Raw genomic sequence first — 21,947 nt, forward strand, 5'->3', positions numbered from 1 at the left:
TAAATATGAAACACAAATTATTAAAAAGTACAGTCCATAACTAATGTTGCATGAAAATATAGTTCACATCATTGTAGTGGTATTATGAACCATTTATAGTGCAGATTCAGTGAACATGTAATAAAGTGTAGTTACAACTCGTCTCAAAATTCTCCAGTTAAATTGTTAATGTTCACCAGATCTGATGCAGGGAGAGTCTATATCCTTCAGTTGGTGTCACTGGATCCAGTTTTTTGGAATGTCACATCTTCTGAGAACACAGGTTTCTGCTTTGGTATAAAACATGAATGATGAGGATAGTCCATGTGGTTGCAAGAACTCTGGCTTCATCCATTTCTTCATAAGTTTGTAAGCCACATGCAATCCACCAATGACTTTCATACACACAGACAACTAATCCATACCTACCAGTTAACAGCATTTCATTCACCACAACAGTCACTGACTCTTCTCTGCTCACCAAAGAAGTGGAATATGTCTTTATTTATATCTTTATACAATGAAACTTATAGATAGCTAGAATCATGCGTGTATTCTCCAAACATTGCTTCAGCTTGGCAATATCTTCATCATGATTGGATACATATGTATAGTGGAAAAACAGGCATGAATATTTTCATTGAATCATTGAACCAATTATCATGGGGTTAAAATCTGGTTTTCATGAGTTTCCCTAAAGCTGTGAAGTATGGCTAATCTCTTCACCAATCTCTGCAACCTTATGCCATTCTCTTGTAACATTAAAATTTTCTTGATGGTAGAACAGCTTCATGACATTCTTTCTGTTTTTTGATATTGGGCAGCAGGTAATAAATGTGCTTTGCAGTTGGTAAATAATATTTTTAAGAAACTGAAGAAATTGCCCTGGTAAGAATATACATACTCTCCATATCATTCTGAAGGCAGTCAGATATTTCCACTTACAACACATGATGTATTTCTTTAATGTTTGCATCTGTGTAGCAAGCTACAGATGGGTTAGCTGTAACCTGTGAATTTTTCTAGTAGAACCCTTGTAGTTCATTTTGAATGGTGAACAGTCAATTCTCTGCAAAATCACAAACAACAAAATATTCATTTATACTGAGTTCTTGTTTATTGATTTTGAAAAACTATAGACTGGTGCTGCATAAATGAGTGTGACAGGAACTATTGTAAACTCGATACAAACACCTCCTTGAAATCTTTTGCTGATTTTGTTGTAGTCTCAAGAGCTGCCCTGCCTGTAGTTAATCAACACTTACATGTAGTTTCAACAATGCAGTTCACACCAGACAGTTCAAACAAATAATCAGTTGATCTTGTCACACTTTGACAATAGGAACATGCACTTAAGAAACCAGCTGGAAGAGCTTGCATGACAGTAATGTGTGTTCCTCATGCTTTGTTAGTTCTTTCATTTTACACCCTTCAACCAGTATTTAACTTAAAATGCTGCTGTGAGACACACATGCAAACATTGGTCCCACTGGCATTGGCAAGAACACAGTACCTTTGTCATAACTCACAAAATTTTGAGAAACCAGTATTTACATCTGGGTATGTTTCTTATGTGCTTACAGTTCCTTAAGACTGTCAACACTAGTTGCTTCTACTTATGCACTCTAATTCCATTTTATTTCACAGACACAGTCTTTTCTTCCCAGCAACACATGGTTCACATTGTGATCATAGTAAAAGTCATGTACCTGTTGAATGGTTTTCTCACACAATGTCTTACCTACCTTTGGATTTGGTGTCATTATTATACAGTGTTCCGCTGCTAACTGTTTCTCTATCCATAAGATGATTCTGAAGCAGCAAATTCTTTCATGGTCTTCCTTATACTGCAGCTTTTTCAAACAACAGTCAAAATTTCTTTTTTGTCACACATACCATCTGAATTGTGACAATTGTCTTTTTGCTGGGCTATGATTTTTCTTCCTCCAGCCTTTTTTCACAATCTTCTTTTTCCATTTATGCTACATAAGCATGCTCCAACATTGAGGCAATTTTTTTCAATTTTTGCTTTGGGTACTCTTTCTTATCCTGAAGCCATTTTTTTCTTCACAGGAGATTTGCCAAAATACTGAAGGCTAATATTTAAAGAATCCAATGCCAGATCTTGTGCTATTTCATGTTCACTTATATTATCACTCGAAGTACCTAGCTCAGCTGAGGCAACACCTGCAGAGCTTGATGAGTTTTGTGATATTTGCTTTCAGCATTTGCTGCAAATTTTTTCACCTAACAATACATTAGGACACTTGTTTAACATCTGCTCCTAAACATTCCTTAAGTTTGTACTCTTTCAAGACCTTCTTCTTTAAATGGATTGCAGCAGTACAATTTTTACTTGAAATCCATTTACCACAACTGTCTGAATAAACAAGCCACACCAATGAATCAAGATAATGATGATTAATTGAAACAAAAGTCTGTCTGACTGGCTGTTCACTTCAACAATTAGTCAGTTAGTGATGCTGACAAAATAAATTTTTGAGGATGAGGCCATTGGTGTGCCATCTTCATGTTTACCATGTTTATAGTAACATACTGGAGCAATACAACACACATTTTTCAAAAAAATGAAGGTGGGGTGTTTTGAGATATTCAAGATCAAGGTCAATGACCTTTCATGTGAAAATTCTTAGAAACCAGCGATGTTGCATATTAACATAGAACTCTACTCATTAACTTTACAATAATATATGTTTCATTGCTGTAACTGGATTAAGGACATAATTATAGTCATTTATGTTGAGATAGACTCATTTAAGTCTCACACAATTTCTAAACTTTGCAGACCTGTAACTTTCCTCGTGAGTGCAATACAACTCTTCAAATTAGTAGTTTTTCATCTGTTATGTAGGTCATTGAATGCGCCATGCTTGAAAGAAATCTGAGTTGGTCAGGTTGAGTGGTTCGTTGAATTGTCATGAAATCACCCAACTCCAGCACCAGTAATGCTGATCACATTGCCATAGATGACTGTTGTTGTGTCAGTGTGGTCTGCGAAGTGTTTATATGGTTATGATGCAGGCCTTAGAGCATGATGTTCCAACACTTTTTCAGGGGACATGGGCATCTGTCTGCTTGCCTGTGATGCCTATCAGCTCACCCCAACTGACTGACTGCCCACTCTGCTCGTTGCTCCCCACTGGCACTCGGCTGCATGTAGGTGGGTAGTAGAGCTGGAATACTTTGCTGTAGAGGATAAAAATGAAGGGCAAATGTATCAGTTCAAGATAAGGATCTCTGATCCGCAGTTAATATTATGAAGCCAGACATGTTGAGAATAACTCTACCATTAGAATAACCCCCCAATGAACCATGGACCTTGCTGTTGGAAGGGCCTTGCTTGCCTCAGCGATACAGATAGCTGTACTGTAGGTGCAGCCACAACAAAGGGGTATATGTTGAGAGGCCAGACAAATGTGTGGTTCCTGAAGAGGGGCAACAGCCTTTTCAGTAGTTGCAGGGGCAACAGTCTGGATGTGTGACTGATCTGGCCTTGTAACACTAACCAAAACAGCCTTGCTGTGCTGGTACTGTGAATGGTTGAAAGCAAGGGCAAACTACAGCTGTAATTTACCCCGAGGGCATGCACCTTTTACTGTATGGTTAAATGATGATTGCATCCACTTGGGTAAAATATTCCAGAGGTAAAATAGTCCCCCATTATGATCTGCGGGCAGGGACTACTCGGGAGGACGTTGTTATGAGGAGAAAGAAAACTGGTGTTCTACGGATCAGAGTGTGTCAGAGCCCTTAACCAGGCAGGTAGGTTAGAAAATTTAAAAAGGGAAATGGATAGGTTAAAAAGAGATATAGTGGGAATTAGTGGAGTTTGGTAGCAGGAGGAACAAGACTTCTGGTCAGGTGAATACAGGGTTATAAATACAAAATCAAATAGGGGTAATGCAGGAGTAGGTTTAGTAATGAATAGGGAAATAGAAATGCAGGTAAGCTACTACAAACAGAATAGTGAAGGTGTTATTGTGGCCAAGATAGATATGAAGCCCACATCTACCACAGTAGTACAAGTTTATACCCCAACTAGCTCTGCAGATGTCGAAGAGATTGATGAAATGTATGATGAGATAAAAGAAATTATTCAGATAGTGAAGGGAAACAAAAATTTAATAGTCATGGGTGACTGGAACTCGATAGTAGGAAAAGGAAGAGAAGGAAATGTAGTAGGTGAATATGGAATGGGAGTAAGGAATGAAAGAGGAAGCCACCTGGTTGAATTTTGCAGAGAGCATAAAGTAATCATAGCTAACACTTGGTTCAAGAATCATAAAAGAATGTTGTATATGTGGAAGAAGCCTTGAGATACTAAAAGGTTTCAGATAGATTATATAATGGAAAGACAGAGATTTTGGAACCAGGTTTTAAATTGTAAGACATTTCTAGGGGCATATGTGAACTCTGACCACAATCCATTGGTTATGAACTGTAGATCAAAACTGAAGAAACTGCAAAAATGTGGTAATTTGAGGAGATGGGACCTGGATAAACTGAAAGAACCAGAGGTTGTAGAGAGATCCAGGGAGAGCATTAGGGAATGATTAACAAGAATGGGGGAAAGAAATACAGTAGAAGAAGAATGCGTAGCTTTGAGATGTGAAATAGTGAACGTAGCAAAGGATCAAGTAGGTAAAAAGATGAGAGCTAGTAGAAATCCTTGGGTAACAGAAGATATAGTGAATTTAATTGATGAGAGGAAAAAATATAAAAATGCAGTAAATGAAACAGGCAGAATGGAATACAGACGTCTCATAAATGAGATCAGCAGTAAGTGCAAAAATGGCTAAGAAGGGATGGCTAGAGGACAAATGTAAGGATGTAGAGGTGCATGTCACTAGGGGTATGATAGATATTGCCGACAGGAAAATTAAAGAGACCCTTGAAGAAAAGAGAACCACTTGCATGAATATCAAGAGCTCAGATGGAAACCCAGTTCTATGCAAAGAAGGGAAAGGAGAAAGGTGGAAGGAGTATATAGAGGGTCTATACAAGGGCGATATTCTTGAGGACAATATTATAGAAATGGAAGAGAATGTAGATGAAGATGAAATGGGAAACATGATACTGCGTGAAGAGTATGACAGAGCACTGAAAGACCTAAGTTGAAACAAGGCCCCGGGAGTAGACAAAATTCCATTAGATCTACTGACAGCCTTGGGAGAGCCAGGCCTAACAAAACTCTACCATCTAGTGAGCAAGATGTATGAGACAGCCCAAATACCCTCAGACTTCAAGAAGAATATAATAATTCCAATCCCAAAGAAAGCAGGTGTGAAAATAACTGAACTATCCTTTTAATATGTCAAGGCTGCAAAATACTAACACAAATTCTTTAGAGATGAATGGAAAAACTGGTAGAAGCCATCCTCGGGGAAGATCAGTTTGGATTCTGTAGAAATGTTGGAACACGTGACGCAATACTGCCCCTGTGACTTATCTCAGAAAATAGATTAAGGAAAGGCGTTTTTAGACTTAGAAAGAGCTTTTGACAATGCTGACTGGAATACTCTCTTTCAAATTCTGAAGGCGGCAGGGGTAAAATACAGAGAGTGAAAGGCAATTTACAATTTGTACAGAAGCCAGATGGCAGTTATATGTGTCAAGGGGCATGAAAGGGAAACAGTGATTGGGAAGGGAATGAGACAGGGTTGTAGCCTATCCCCGATGTTATTCAATCTGTATAAGGAAACAAAAGAAAAATTTATAGTAGAAATTAAAATCCATAGAGAATATATTAAAACTTTGAGATTCACCTATGACATTGTATCTCTGTCAGAGACAGCAAAGGACCTGAAAGAGGAGCTGATCTGAAAGGACAATATAAGATGAACATCAACAAAAGCAAAATGAAGTTAATGGAATGTAGTCGAATTAAATCAGGTTACGCTGAGGGAATTAGATTAGGAAATGAGATGCTTAAAGTAGTAAATGAGGTATGCTATTTGGGGAGCAAAATAACTGATGATGGTCAAAGTAGAGAGGATATAAAATATAGACTGGTAATGGCAAGGAAAGTGTTTCTGAAGAAGAGAAGTTTGTTAACGTTGAGTATAGATTTAAGTGTCAGGAAGTCACTTTTGAAAGTATTTGCATAGAGCGTGGCCATGTATGGAAGTGAAACATGAATGATAAATGGTTTAGAGGCGAAGAGAATAGAAGCTTTTGAAATGTGGTGCTACAGAAGAATGCTAAAGATTATATGGATAGGTCACATAATTAATGATGAGGTATTGAATAGAATTGGAGAGAAGAGAAATTTGTGGCACAACTTGACTAGAAGAAGGGATCGGTTGGTAGGGCATATTCGGAGGCATCAAGGGATCACCAGTTTAGTATTGGGGGGCAGCGTGGAGGGTAAAAATCATAGAGGGGGACCAAGAGATGAATACACTAAACAGATTCAGAAAGATGTAGGTTGCAGTAAGTACTGGGAGATGAAGAAGCTTGCATAGGATAGAGTAGCATGAATAGCTGCATCAAACCAGTCTCAGGACTGAAGACCACAACAACAACAACAATAGAGTAACAGAACTTTCAAATAGTTGTTTGCATGATGTACCAAATTTATTTGTTACTTATTGGTTCATACTTACTAATATTGTAGGTAAGTCAAAGTAAACCAATATATAGCCATACCTCATAAGGAATGGGGTAATGAAACCCCATCAAACGCAATCTGAAAACAAAGGAAGTAGCCTACAGTACACTCGTTCGCCCACTGCTTGAATACTGCTCGCTGGTGTGGGATCCATACCAGACAGGGTTGATAGAAAAGATAGAGAAGATCCAACAGAGAGCAGTGCACTTCATTACAGGACCGTTTAGTAATTGCGAAAGCATTACGGAGATGATAGATAAACTCCAGTGGAAGACTCTGCAAGAGAGACACTCAGTAGCTCGGTATGGGCTTTTGTTGAAGTTTTGAGAACATAACTTCACTGAGAAGTCAAGCAGTGTATTGCTCCCTTCTACGTATGTCTCGCTATAAGACCATGAGGATAAAATCAGAGAGATTAGAGCCCTCACAGAGGGATACTGACAATCTTACTTTCTACAAACAATACAAGACTGGAATAGAAGGGAGAACTGATAGAGGTACTCAGAGTACACTCCCCCACACACTGTCAGGTGGCTTGCGGAGTATGGGTGTAGATGTAGATGTAGATCAATGGATTGTCGATGATGTAAAGTGTGCACTGAATTGGTCAGTTGTGGGGTAAAGAACTGTAAGACAGCACTCTATTTGTGCCTGTTAAATTGTACATGATTACTGAATAATCTGACATGTCTTTTGTATTTATAAAAGTAAATGGATAGCTTTCAGTGAAGCATTGTTTGAATGCTCAAGGGAACAATTACAAATGTTCCCACATTACAATGATTGAGGAAAACAATAAACTGCACAGGCTCCTGACCTGAAAAATGCACTCTTGCTTGCAGGAACATACGGGGTGACACACACAATGCATAACACCACTTTTATTCCATGAAGGGTTACACGTATTGAAACGCAGTTTTCAGTAAATATTAGGGCATCCAGGAGAACATATTTTTTTGTCCGGTTAATATTTTTAGCTCTGGTGTCAATGGAGGCATTGAAGTAAGTTTTTTTAAATTAAACCATATACTTTTTAGAACTAGATTTAAAAGCTCTTGAGAAAACAATTACAGTGATATAGCATTTTTTGGTGTTCACATTGAAACATGTCATAAAAAGATTCAAGAAATGTCATAAAATTTGAGAGCACGGTGGTTGGAGTCACAACTAGCGAAGCAGAGCTCTTTTACTACCCTTTCTCAGATTGTCAACTCATTTGCCTGTTTACTTGTCTCCATTGCAGGCTACTCATTTTTGCCTCAACATTTGTTGCTTGCAGACATGTACACCATTGAGGAGAAGTTGGATATACTAATTCTATATGGTGAATGTAAAAGAAATGCCATAACCACAGTACAGTGATATAGAGCTATCTGTCCGGATCACCAGTGTCTGATGTGCTAGGCAATTGCACAAATTATTAGCATGCTGGTGCAGACAGTCTGCTTGAACATCAGAAATAGGACAAGAAAGAAGACTGCAACTGACAGAGAACAAGAAGAAGCTGTTCTGGCTATGATGCTAATGAATCAGCACTGTGGTCTGAGACATATTGCCAAGGAATGTGGAATCAGCCAGACGAGTGTCATATGTATCCTGCATCGACAGTATTTCCAGTATTTCCAATATTTGCTCTTTACTGATCAAGTAACATTTATTAACCATGCCTTCTCCATGGATTTTAATACCTACTCCGAACTTTTCTTTTGTTTCCTTTACTGCTTGCTCAATATACAGATTGAATAGCGTCGGGGAGAGGCTACAACCCTGTCTCACTCCTTTCCCAATCACTGCTTCCCTTTCATGTCCCTTGACTCACATAACTGACATCTGGTTTCTGTACAAATTGTAAATAGCCTTTCGCTCCATGTATTTTGCCCCTGCCACCTTCAGAATTTGAAAGAGAGTATTCCAGTCAGCTTTGTCAAAAGCTCTTTCTAAGTCTAAAAACGCTAGATACCTAGGTTTGCCTTTCCTTAATCTATTTTCTAAGATAAGTCACAGGGGCAGTATTGCCTCATGTGTTCCAACATTTCTACAGAATCCAAACTAATCTTCCCCGAGGTCAGCTTCTACCAGTTTTTCCATTTGTCTGTAAAGAATTCGTGTTAGCATTTTGCAGCTGTGACTTATTAAACTGATAGTTTGGTAATCTTCACGTTTGTCAACACCTGCTTTCTTTGGGATTGGAATTATTATATACTTCTTGAAGTCTGAGGGTATTTTGGCTGTCTCGTACATCTTGCTCACTCGTACATCTGGCTCTCCCAAGGCTGTCAGTAGATCTAATGGAATTTTGTCTACTCCCGGGGCCTTGTTTCAACTTAGGTCTTTCAGTGCTCTGTCAAACTCTTCACGCAGTATCATATCTTCCTTTTCATCTTCATCTACATTCTCTTCCATTTCTATAATATTGTCCTCAAGAATATCGCCCTTGTATAGACCCTCTATATACTCCTTCCCACTTTCTGCTTTCCCTTCTTGGCTTAGAACTGGGTTTCCATCTGAGCTCTTGATATTCATGTAAGTGGTTCTCTTTTCTTCAAAGGTCTCTTTAATTTTCCTGTAGGCAGTATCTATCTTACCCCTTGTGAGATAAGCCTATACATCCTCACATTTGTCCTCTAGCCATCCCTGCTTAGCCATTTTTGCAGTTCCTGTTGACCTCATTTTTGAGACATTTATATTCATTTTTGCCTGCTTCACTTGCTGCATTTTTGTATTTTCTCCTTTCATCAATTAAATTCAGTATCCTTCTGTTACCTGAGGATTTCTACTACCCCTCGTCTTTTTACCTACTTGATCCTCTGCTGCCTTCATTATTTCATTCCTCAAAGCTACCCATTCTTCTTCTACTGTATTTCTTTCCCCCATTCCTGTCAATTGTTTCCTTATGCTCTCCCTGAAACTCTGTACAATCTCTGGTTCTTTCAGTTTATCCAGGTCCCATCTCCTTAAATTCCCACCTTTTTGCAGTGTCTTTAGTTTTGATCTACAGTTCATAACCAATAGATTGTGGTCAGAGTCCACATCTGTCCGTAGAAATATCTTGCAATTTAAAATCTGGTTCCTATATCTTTGTCTTACCATTATATAATCTATCTGAAACCTTCTGGTATCTCCAGGGTTCTTCCATGTATACAACCTCCTTTCATGATTCTTAAACCAAGATTCCACCAGGCGGTTTCCTCATTTATTTCTTAGCCCCAGTCCATATTCACCTACTATGTTTCCTTCTCTCCCTTTTCCTACTGTCGAATTTCAGTCACCCATGACTATTAAATTTTCATCTCCCTTCACTACCTGAATTATTTCTTTTATCTCATACATTTCGTCAATTTCTTCATCATCTGCAGAGGTAGTTGGCATATAAACTTCTACTACTGTAATAGGCGTGGGCTTTGTGTCTACCTTGCCCACAATAATGTGTTCACTATGCTGTTTGTAGTAGCTTACCCACACTCGAATTTTTTTTTTATTCATTGTTAAACTTACTCCTGCATTACCCCTATTCGATTTTGTATTTAAAACCCTGTATTCACCTGACCAAAAGAGTCTTGTTTCTCCTGCCACCGAACTTCACTAATTCCCACTATATCTCTTTTTAACCTATCCATTTCCCCTTTTAAATTTTCTAACCTACCTGTGTGATTAAGGGAGCTGACATTCCACGTTCTGATCTGTAGAACGCCAGTTTTCCTTCTCCTGATAACGACGTACTCTTGAGTAGTCCCCTCCCAGAGATCTGAATGGGGGACTATTTTACCTCTGGAATATTGTACCCAAGAGGACCCCCATCATCATTTAATCATACAGTAAAGCTGCATGCCCTCGGGAAAAATTATGAGCATAGTTTCCCCTCGCTTTCAGCCGTTCGCAGTACCACAACAGCAAGGCCGTTTTGATTAGTGTTACTGGTCCAGATCAGTCAGTCATCCAGACTGTTGCCCCTGCAACTACTGAAAAGTCTGCTGCCTCTCTTCAGGAACCACACGTTTGTCTGGCCTCTCAACAGATACCACTCCATTGTGGTTGCACCTACAGTACGGCTATCTGTATCATTGAGGCATGCAAGCCTCCCCACCAACAGCAAGGTCCATGGTTCATGGTCAAAGTAAACAGGATATAAAATGTAGACTGGCAATGGAAAGGAAAGCGTTTCTGAAGAAGAGAAGTTTGTTAACATTGAGTAATGATTTAAGTGTCAGGAAGTCACATCTGAAAGTATTTGTGTGGAATGTAGCCATGTATGGAAGTGAAACATGGATGATAAATAGTTTAGACAAGGAGAGAATAGAAGCTTTTGAAATGTGGTGCTACAGACGAATGCTGAAGATTAGATGGGTAGATCACATAACTAATGAGGAGGTATTGAACAGAATTGTGGAGAAGAGGAGTTTGTTGCTCAACTTGATTAGAAGAAGGGATTGGTTGGTAGGACGTGTTTTGAGGCGTCAAGGGATCACCAATTTAGTATTGGAGGGCAGCGTGGAGGGTAAAAATCATAGAGGGATACCAAGAGATGAATACACTAAACAGATTCAGAAGGATGTAGGCTGCAGTAGGTACTGGGAGATGAAGAAACTTGCACAGGATAGAGTAGTATGGAGAGCTGCATCAAACCAGTTTCAGGACTGAAGACCACAACAACAACAACATTGTAAATTTTCGTGACATCCACTACTGAGCAGCTGAAAATCCACATTCACTTTGTCAGGTGCAATGTCAATGGCCATGGAGTGTAAATGTATGGTGTGCTGTCATTGTGGGACCTTACTTCATCTCAGGCTTTCTAAATGATTCACACCGTTTCTGATGAATATTCTGTTGCTTCTTCTATAAGATGTCCCCCGGGATATTCGACCGTGTATGTGGCTGCGACACAATGGTTGTTCAGCTCACTCATTCCATGTAGCAATTCAAAAACTGAATGAGAACTTTCCTGGGTGTTTGGTAGGATGAAATTCTGTTGTCAAATGGCTTGGAAGTTCCCCTGATTTGATTCCTCTTGAATTCTTTATTTGGGGAACACTCAAAGATGCAGTCTATGATGAAGCCCCAACTACACGAGATGATAAATTTCGAGTGAGTGCTCTACCGTATCATCCACTGTAATTACATCTGTTCATTGTTCTTTTGAATGGCAGTTGCAATTGTGGCCTCTCAACAAATACCCTCCATTGTGGTTGTACCTATGGTACGGCTATCTGTATTGCTGAGGTGTGCAAACCTCCTCACCAATGGTGAGGTCTGTGGTTCATGGGGGTGGGGGGCAGCAAAAGACATTATAATGTTTAATACATTAAAAGCACAAAACAAGAACTTCAGACTTGGATAAAAATACATTTTACAGTAAACAGGAAAACACAACAGAAAAATTGCACTATATTTCAACAAACTTTGATTGGTAAATAGTAGCAACATGTTCAAATTCACAAGATTAGAAAATCCCGTGCATAAACAAAAATTCATTCTTGGGTTTGGAAAAATGAATGCATTTAACATTAAAAAATGCTATTTCAGACTGTTGTTGCAGATGACTATGTAAATTACTTTACTTTTTTTAATAAGTAGGAAATTTTTCAAATTGAAGAAAGAGATGCAAAATAATTTGTTGTTCAAAGTGAAACACAACTTTTATTATGGATGCCAATGGCTGATGTTTGAATTATTTAAGTTAGAGATCAATATTGCTTGATGAATAATAATCACAAGGGTTAAAAGAGTTACAGATTTATAAAGAAATTTGCTTGGTCTAAACTGAGCACTCTCAGTAAACTTGTTTCATTCGATTTCAGGGTCATTACTATGGTAAAAAGCAAAAATATATCACAGTGTTTTAACAGAGTTCTTCTTCACTAACAAACACTTGTTATACTTCATGGAATCCAGTGATGATACACAGTTGTGGTGCTGCCCTGAGGTGTTGCATCTGTTGGCTTGCAATGATGCAATGATGAGGAGCATAAGACCCATCTTCAATCTTTAGCAGTCACGACCACCCTCCTATGTTCTGTGATGCACTTCCATGGGGGGAGCTATTCAATCAAGACTTTTTTTGCAGAACTCAATGAATACCTGTGCAAAACACATCTTATTTTTAAAAATAATGAAAGTTGGACACTTTGTTTGAGCTTCTGCAGTGGACAGAATGGATGGTATGTTTTCCCAACGTAAGTCCCCCAAGCAATGTTAGTGGCTGTAGGTGGGCTCATGTTCTGGTTGATGGTGTTTTTCTAAAAGAGATAATATTTACTTTACTTACTCATTGATGGCATTATGTAGGCTACACGTCAGTCATATGTAAGGTATAATAACATAGTCCAATCAATTGTTATGCCTGGTCATGTACTATGTGGTATGGACATGTGAAATCATCTTGGTGGGAATCCTTGGTTCTTATTCTTCTGTCAGCACTGTTCCTTCATATGATCTAATTGACTGAATACTTGTGGCTTTTCTTCTGATAATATTCTGTAGCATCTATCTGAAATGTGAAAAGAATGTCGTGATATGTATGAAGTGATTTTAAGCACTGTGTGCCAGACTACTGAGGTTCAGAGAGAGTATGTAGGCAGTCGTTACGCAATGTCACCAGGTCTCATGTATCTTTGTAACAAAGGAAACACAGAGAACACACACTAAGTTTGTATAAAATCATGTTGCTAAGTTTTTTCAGTCTTTTATTATATAAAATCAAATACTTGCATCAGATTACCAGTTGCATGTCTTGTTGATATATCTAGTTTAGTGTATATGATTTTTCACCTTCGCATAGCTTAAGAGGGTCACAATAACAAATAATACCACAAGAATAAAATTAAACCCAGTGCAGAGAAACATTAAATTTAGTGTACTGCAGTGTTCAGTACTTGAACAACTCCTGTTCTTTACTTATATAAATGGTATATAAAAACAGTCTAGATCTAGAAAAAAAAATTGTGATGTTTGTAGATGTAAAAAATATACCAGTACTGATAAAGGGGAAAAATACATTTGTACAAGATATGAACAAGAGAGTAGTGGGGCAAGCTTACAACTGATTGCAACAATCAGTTTAGAGCCGGTTGTTCTAATGCCTCATGGGGCATGGGCATCCACAAGTAGACCACTGGGCGGACCGAAGTAGTACATTCTATCTCCCAGGTGGCCCTACTGCGCCACATTTACAGCTTGTTTTGTTACAAGCTCAAGCCTATTGTCAACCCCTGCCTGCAGTCGTCTGGCTGAGGCATGTGATTGAGTAGTGTAAAGCCTGGATGCTTAACTGCCTGTGCAAGAGCTGTTTGCCTACCCCTTCTCATGTATGCTTACAGTCATCTGGCTGCCCCCTGTGTGGGCAATCAAGCAGCAACAGTCTGCTTTAGAGAGTAAAAAACATCAGCTTTACAAATTGTTATTTAATTTGATATAGATTGGTGATGATATGTCATTCCCATTGTACATACTTTAGACACACTTATGTATTATGCTGTGGTTCTTCTGGCAATTTCTGATAAATGAAAAAGACATTTACTTCTTCCTTGGCACTTTGCTTCATTTTGCCTTTATGCAGTGATTTTACTGTCTCTAAGCTCTTGTTCTAATCTATATGTATTGCCACTTCTAAACAGTCACTCTTCCCCTTCCTCAGATGAGTGCTGAATAACATTTTTGTTTTCTAGAAACTTCTTCCAGCTACATTTTGTAACTAATTCTTGATTACTCGCCATGCAACTACACTCATACAGTTCCCTCCCATCTGTAGCTTAATGCCTTACACTCTGCAATCCCACATCCTAAATCAACATACCATGTCCCTTGTCCCTGTGTTTGTTGTCTTACTTCATCCTGGTTCTAGTTCAAATGCTTTATCACACTTTCTTCAAATATAGAATGGTATGATTATTACAACGCCACACCCATCACCCATTGAGAACTGTCACGTCATCAATAACTTCACTCTACACAGTGCAGCATCACCATGTGCTTCATGCTAATACTTAAAATTTAAAACACTCAAAAAATGTATTTTAAACTCTTTTTCTTTTGGCTTTCCTTTTGGACTCATGTCATTTATAAAATCTGAGTGTAATGTTGCAAAGTGATATGAGATGGAATGAGCATGTGAGGATTGTGGTAGAAAAGGTGAATGGTCAACTTTGGTTTATTGGTAGAATTTTAGGAAAGTGTGGTTCATCTGTAAAGGAGACCACATATAGGAGAAGGACACTAGTGTGACCTGGTTGAATTAAGGCAAGACACTGAAGCAATTCAGAGCCAGGCTGCTAGATTTGTTATTAGTAGTTTTGAGCAATATGTGTTATGGAAATGCTTTGGAAACTCAAATTGGAATCCCTGGAGAGAAGGTGACATTCTTTTTGAGGAACATTGTTGAGAAAATTTAGAGAACCGGTATTTGAACTGACTGTAGAACAATCCTACTGCCACCAACAAACATTTTTCGTAAGGACCATGAAGATAAGGTAAGAGAAATTAAGGCTCATATGGAGGCATATAGAGAGTCATTTTACCCTCACTCTGTCTGTTAGTGGAACAGGAAAGGAAATCACTAGCAGGTACATGGTATCATCACCCACAAACTGTACAATGTCTTGTGAAGTATGTATGTAGATGTAGAGTATTATATTATATCACCATCAGTCTTCCCATTTTGACATTTGAATGGTTGAGAAGAGAAGTGGAATATTAATAAGGGAGAGTATTTATTTTTGCATGTAGCCTAAGTTTCCATTTCATTAAAACCAGAACCATATTTCAGCATAGTAACAAAAATCAGTTTTATGTCAACAGAAACTGCAAAGAAGGCAGGGGTTGCCATTGTTGAGAATAGATGCTTATGCAGTTGTCATAACAAGGTTCAAGAGAGAATTTGAAAATATTTTACAGTCATAGTGTTTACATAAAATTTTTTGAGGTCAATTAACTGTGCTTGCCGAAGTTTTGTTTAAAAATGAAACCGAGGAACATATCATATTTTCATACACTACAATGTACCATTTGATGCCAAAGAAACAAGGCTGCTTGTGTTGTAAAAGAATTATCTACGGTAATATATTAGAGTGCTTTTTTTCATTGTTTTGACACATCACAGAATATATTTACAGATATATTTTGAGCAGTGTAATGCATAATTGCATATGTTTGTGGATTCAAGTGGATCCTACTCTGATGTCAACCATCAATAACTGAACATATTTTGTAAGTACAACATTTTATGGTGATGGGCATGAACATGTCTATGGTAAACTGCTCTTCCACTGTCTCAGCATTGAATGGTTTTGGACGAATGTTGTTACAGTGTAATGACGCACTTCAAGGTTGATGGAATAAAAACTTGTCATGCAGTAATTCAATAACACATCATATCGAATAGTTCCTTCATAATGTGAGCAGTTGTGTTTCTTTTGCGTTGAGGTGGTTCACTACATGGTGCTTTCCTGGCTGTAAATTTGGATACAGAAGAGATGTTGGACTCTATTTGTCCAGTACTGGGAGCCAATGACCAAGGTAGGTGTCACAGGCGCTTAACATTGGTTTGCCACATAAGACCACAGCAAAGAGTAAGGAGACACATGCTTAATTCATGTTTACTTCAAAAGCACCACTGAGAAGTTAGAATTTGGTATCTTACTTCCATACAGAAAGTATGAGCATCAACCAGGCACGTGAAACTCATTATTCTTTAAAAAGAAACAAACATCAAATAAGAAATCCATAGCCACATCAGAACAGGAAGTCTTGCTTCTAGTTAAGTTTCATTGGGGCCAGTGGAACAAGGTTAGTAATTTTCTCATAGATGCTTCGTTCTTATGAAAAGGAAAGTTGCCACTCACCATATTGCAGAGGTGCTGAGTCACAGATAGGCACAACAAAAAGATTGTCACAAATTAGTCCAGTCAAATAGTAGATATACCTTGCAAATGGTGGGGTAGAAGAGTTTATTTTTTCAACTCGTTCATATGGTTGGAAAGATTATAAAATCGAGTTTTGCTATCAAAATTTTGCTTGGGAAAACTTTCTGCAGTAAAAAAAACATGGAAAATTTCGGCCTTTTTACAGTTTTTTCAAAATATCTCAGTTTTATTTGCTCCTATCGCTTTGACATCTATTTTCTTTTTTAAAGAGCACAAAATTCTCTACAAATTTGATTCTTGCCATTTTTTTCTACTCCCAATATCTAAGGCGCTACAGAGCGTCAAAAGATACCAATTTTTCACATTTTGAGCATAGTGGCAATATACCTTATTTTTGAACATTATTTTTCAGTTTCTGTTTGTGTAGTATAAACACATTATACATCATGTTATATGTTGGAATTTACCACCTCACTTTCAGGTATTCAATTTCTCTGTATGCAACATGAGGATTGCTGGGCACCCAACTATTGTGATTCTTACATCACTTCCTGAAGTTCACTATGGACCACCTCAGCCCTGGTATTTGTAAAACTATAACTATAAAAATACATCATTAAGACACACACACACACACACACACACACACACACACACACACACACTCACACACACACACACACACACACACAAAATAAATTGTCTCAGGAAACTGAAATATTATTAGCTGCAATAGGCAACCTACTTAAGTAGGTAATTATTTTTGTGTTTATAAGCCTCACAGTTGACATTAAAAGTAAGTAGCTTTATTACAATTAAAATGCATTGTCAGTTACTAAAATATGTTGACAGTTCTGTGTGTGTAATACCTGTAATATCGCACTTTAGCGCACTTGAGACACATATGAGCATCACTTCCAACATTTAGATGGGCCAGGTTCCTCAGTGTCACCAGAAATACCTTGAGTTACGGGTTCAGGGTCTGTACATAGAGTTGATCCCAGATTGACCTCTTCTTTAAACAGCGAATCAACCTCAGCAAGTTCGTTGATTTCGTCAGAGGTTTCCTCAACATTCTCCATAACATCTTTTTCACTGTCTTTGTATAAAAATTTTGGCACGTTTTCACAGTTGACCCCAATACATTTCTTGTAAACTGAAGAACATTTCAAACCCGCTTTTCTGCAGGAACATACTCTGCCACTGTTCAGCTTGCATGAGCATGAAACAATGTGAAGAAGTGCTTCAGGTGCTGGATCTTGGCTCATTATAATGGGTATTGGACCGTGGTCACTGTGATTCCAGCCCCATTTCTCAGGAGGTTTCCAGTTTCCCATCCAACTTTGGACTTGTTGGTAAGTACGCAATGAATGATGTTCTGCAGCATCTTGTGTAGGTGGCAACCGTGCAAGATTCAGTTTGCTTTTTGTGGCAGACTTGGCGATTAGCAGGTACAGAAAATGGTCTAGTGCATAGGAACTGCTGACACCTCCACTATACAATGCGATAGTAACCTGTTCTTCTGCTGTTATTGTTTCTTCACGGGTAGCTTGTGGTTTATTGAACGTGCCAAGCACTGAGGTTAGCTGTTCATTTTTTGCAACAATATTGCAGTACTTAATTTTTCCTTGACCAAAAAAGCGGATGTTGTATCACATCCGCTAAAGGCGTGAGTGAACAGATATATTCACTGTGAAACTTGTAAGATACAGTGGATAACCACTTGTCTTCTGGATTTCCTCTCCCTGGTTTTAAGAAAAATAAGTTTTCAATGCTTTGCCCTCAAACCGGTCATGAGCACAAGCAGGTCAACATCTTCTCCTACAATGACAACACTTTCAAAATCTTTGGTTCTGGAAATGGCAGATGTTACAGTCATAACGTCAGCATCTTCTTGTGCCTGGTGCACTTCAATGCTACACTCCAGAAATTCCTTTTTAAGAAGTGTGATCAAACGCATCTTGTTTCGTTCATTGTACAAGAACTTGTCCTGAGGGACTTGGTTCACCATCTCTGATTCAACTACAACGTCAACCGAAGAATGGTTTTTGGACCTACGAATCCTCTCAGCACTCTTTGTGCTACATTTGGATACCCATCAAATACAACAGCAAATTGAGATTTAAAATGATGTTGTAGGTAATAAATAGAGCTTTGTTTCATTAAACAAATCCTTTGGAAAAGAGTGAAAGGATCAACAGGAGTAATTTTAGTGCTCCCAGCTTTTACAGAATTGAATGCAGAAAGAAGAGTCACAACTTTATCTTTTCTACGGAACTTACTTCATGGAAATTGTCACCAACTATCCTTTTTCCCCCTCTTCGTGACACATATGACAATTAACATCCTCCGTTCTGACAACACCACTGCTGATAGACATTATAAAATCACTTTCAGGGAAGGGAGGGTGCACTGAAAACCAATCACGCAGCTTACGCAAGTCTATGCCATCTTGTTCGATGCGACAACTTCTTGCATCTACATGCTGTTCTGATGTTACTGCACTCACTTCGCAATACGACTCAATTTCTTCACAAATTTTCTGCATGTTAATCATACCCAATGTCCATCTGGTTATACGCTATCCGTAATTCCTCAGCCAGAAGTAAGTCCTCCAGAACTCTTCATGGTTCTCATCAATGTTTGTTCTATAGTTATGTCAGAAGGAGCCCCTGACAAATACTTTTCTGATCGCTGGATTGTAAAATGTTCTTTCATTGTGAAATTCTCATATTCTGATAAATCCATTTTTTCCTCGAGTGTCAACATATTCTGTAAGTAGAGGTGGCCACTTTTAGTGTACATAAAATGTCCAGCTGAATGGAAGTAGGGAAGCATTTTACACACACTTTCAAGATGAAGTTTCCAATTGCCTGATCGATACGCTTCAATAAAACGGGTGTGAGCAGATTCCCTGCGTTTAGCACTACAATCGATAAGTGCGCTCAATCCTTTCTTTCCCACATTGCGTCCACCACTCACCACAGTTTTTTTCATGTCAGACGTACTCATTTTCAGTACTACAACATATACTGAATGGAAGTGACACCACTGTAGGACCCTTATTGTTGTGTGTTAATAGCTGTCAGCGCGCTGTGAAAAATCACCAGAGATAATCGCCTTCCGCCCACCAAAGGAATAAATACGCTTTTGTCCACTAAAGAATAATTCCTACATAATTTTTCTTATAACTGATCATTAATGACAATCAACTGTAGAAAATGTATGGCACCTGCATGCAATCATATTACATATTGTAGCACAAATAAACTTCACGCAATCCGATGTGAAATTGTTCGTAGATACTGAATATGATGCTGTTTGTCCTGACCATGCAGAAGAGTGAGATGGTAAATTCCAATGAATAACATGATGAGTAATATTTTTATACTACACAAATGGAAACTGAAATAACAGTGTTCAAAAATTAGGTAATTTGCCACTTTGCTCGAAATTTGAAAAATTGGTATTCTTTGATGCGCTATAGCGCCTTAGATACCGGGAGTAGAAACAAATGGTAAGAATCAAATTTGTAGAGAATTTTGTGCTCTTTAAAAAAGAAACTAGACGTCAAAGCAATAGGAACAAATGAAACTGAGATATTTTGAAAAAAAAAAAAACTGAAAAGTCCGAAATTTTCGAAGTTTTTTGACTGCAGAAAGTTTTCCCAAGAGAAAGTTTGTTGGCAAAACTTGGTTTTCTAACCTTCCCAACAATATGAACGAGTTAAAAAAATAAAATCTTCTACCCTACCTTTTGCAAGCTACAGGCTTTTTTTCTGACAGTTTAACTGGACTAAATTAGCTTTTGGCTAGTTTGGCCTTCATAAAAAATACACTCCTGGAAATGGAAAAAAGAACACATTGACACTGGTGTGTCAGACACACCATATGTGCTCCGGACACTGCGAGAGGGCTGTACAAGAAATGATCACACGCACGGCACAGCGGACACACCAGGAACCGCGGTGTTGGCCGTCGAATGGCGCTAGCTACGCAGCATTTGTGCACTGCCGCCGTCAGTGTCAGCCAGTTTGCCGTGGCATACGGAGCTCCATCGCAGTCTTTAACACTGGTAGCATGCCGCGACAGCGTGGACGTGAACCGTATGTGCAGTTGACGGACTTTGAGCGAGGGCGTATAGTGGGCATGCGGGAGGCCGGGTGGACGTACCGCCGAATTGCTCAACACGTGGGGCGTGAGGTCTCCACAGTACATCGATGTTGTCGCCAGTGGTCGGCGGAAGGTGCACGTGCCCGTCAACCTGGGACCGGACTGCAGCGACGCACGGTTGCACGCCAAGACCATAGATCCTACGCAGTGCCCTAGGGGACCGCACTGCCACTTCCCAGCAAATTAGGGACACTGTCTCTCCTGGGGTATTGGCGAGGACCATTCGCAACCGTCTCCATGAAGCTGGGCTATGGTCCCGCACACCGTTAGGCCGTCTTCCGCTCACGCCCCAACATCGTGCAGCTTGCCTCCAGTGGTGTCACGACAGACGTGAATGGAGGGACGAAAGGAGACGTGTTGTCTTCAGCGATGAGAGTCGCTTCTGCCTTGGTGCCAATGATGGTCGTATGCGTGTTTGGCGCCGTGCAGGTGAGCGCCACAATCAGGACTGCATACAACCGAGGCACACAGGGCCAACACCCGGCATCATGGTGTGGGGAACGATCTCCTACACTGGCCGTACACCTCTGGTGATCGTCGAGGGGACACTGAATAGTGCACGGTACATCCAAACCGTCATCGAACCCATCGTTCTACCATTCCTAGACAGGCAAGGGAACTTGCTGTTCCAACAGGACAATGCAAGTCCGCATGTATCCCGTGCCACCCAACGTGCTCTAGAAGGTGTAAGTCAACTACCCTGGCCAGCAAGATCTCCGGATCTGTCCCCCATTGAGCATGTTTGGGACAGGATGAAGCGTCGTCTCATGCGGTCTGCACGTCCAGCACGAATGCTGGTCCAACTGAGGCGCCAGGTGGAAATGGCATGGCAAGCCGTTCCACAGGACTACATCCAGCATCTCTACGATCGTCTCCATGGGAGAATAGCAGCCTGCATTGCTGCGAAAAGTGGATATACACTGTACTAGTGCCGACATTGTGCATGCTCTGTTGCCTGTGTCTATGTGCCTGTGGTTCTGTCAGTGTGATCATGTGATGTATCTGACCCCAGGAATGTGCCAATAAAGTTTCCCCTTCCTGAGACAATGAATTCACGGTGTTCTTATTTCAATTTCCAGGAGTGTAGATGTTGTACTCTCTCTCTCTCTCTCTCTCTCTCTCTCTCTCTCTCTCTCTCTCTCACACACACACAGACACACACACACACACACACACACACACACACACACACACACACACACACACAGGTAAATTCAACTCACACATACACACATGACTGCCAGTTGTGTGTATGTGAGTTGCAGTTGTGTGTGTGTGAGTGTGAGTCTGTTGTCTATTTTTGAAGGC

At 39.4% G+C, this 21,947-nt stretch overlaps 1 protein-coding gene across 1 annotated transcript in view; it reads left to right on the forward strand.

Moving 5' to 3' along the window:
• LOC126336897 (probable inactive peptidyl-prolyl cis-trans isomerase-like 6) overlaps positions 1–21,947 on the forward strand; it is a 154,296-nt gene that overhangs the window by 47,620 nt on the left and 84,729 nt on the right. The window lies entirely within an intron of this gene.

The sequence above is a fragment of the Schistocerca gregaria genome, chromosome 2 (genome assembly GCF_023897955.1).
Source record: "Schistocerca gregaria isolate iqSchGreg1 chromosome 2, iqSchGreg1.2, whole genome shotgun sequence".
Taxonomy (NCBI): domain Eukaryota; kingdom Metazoa; phylum Arthropoda; class Insecta; order Orthoptera; family Acrididae; genus Schistocerca; species Schistocerca gregaria.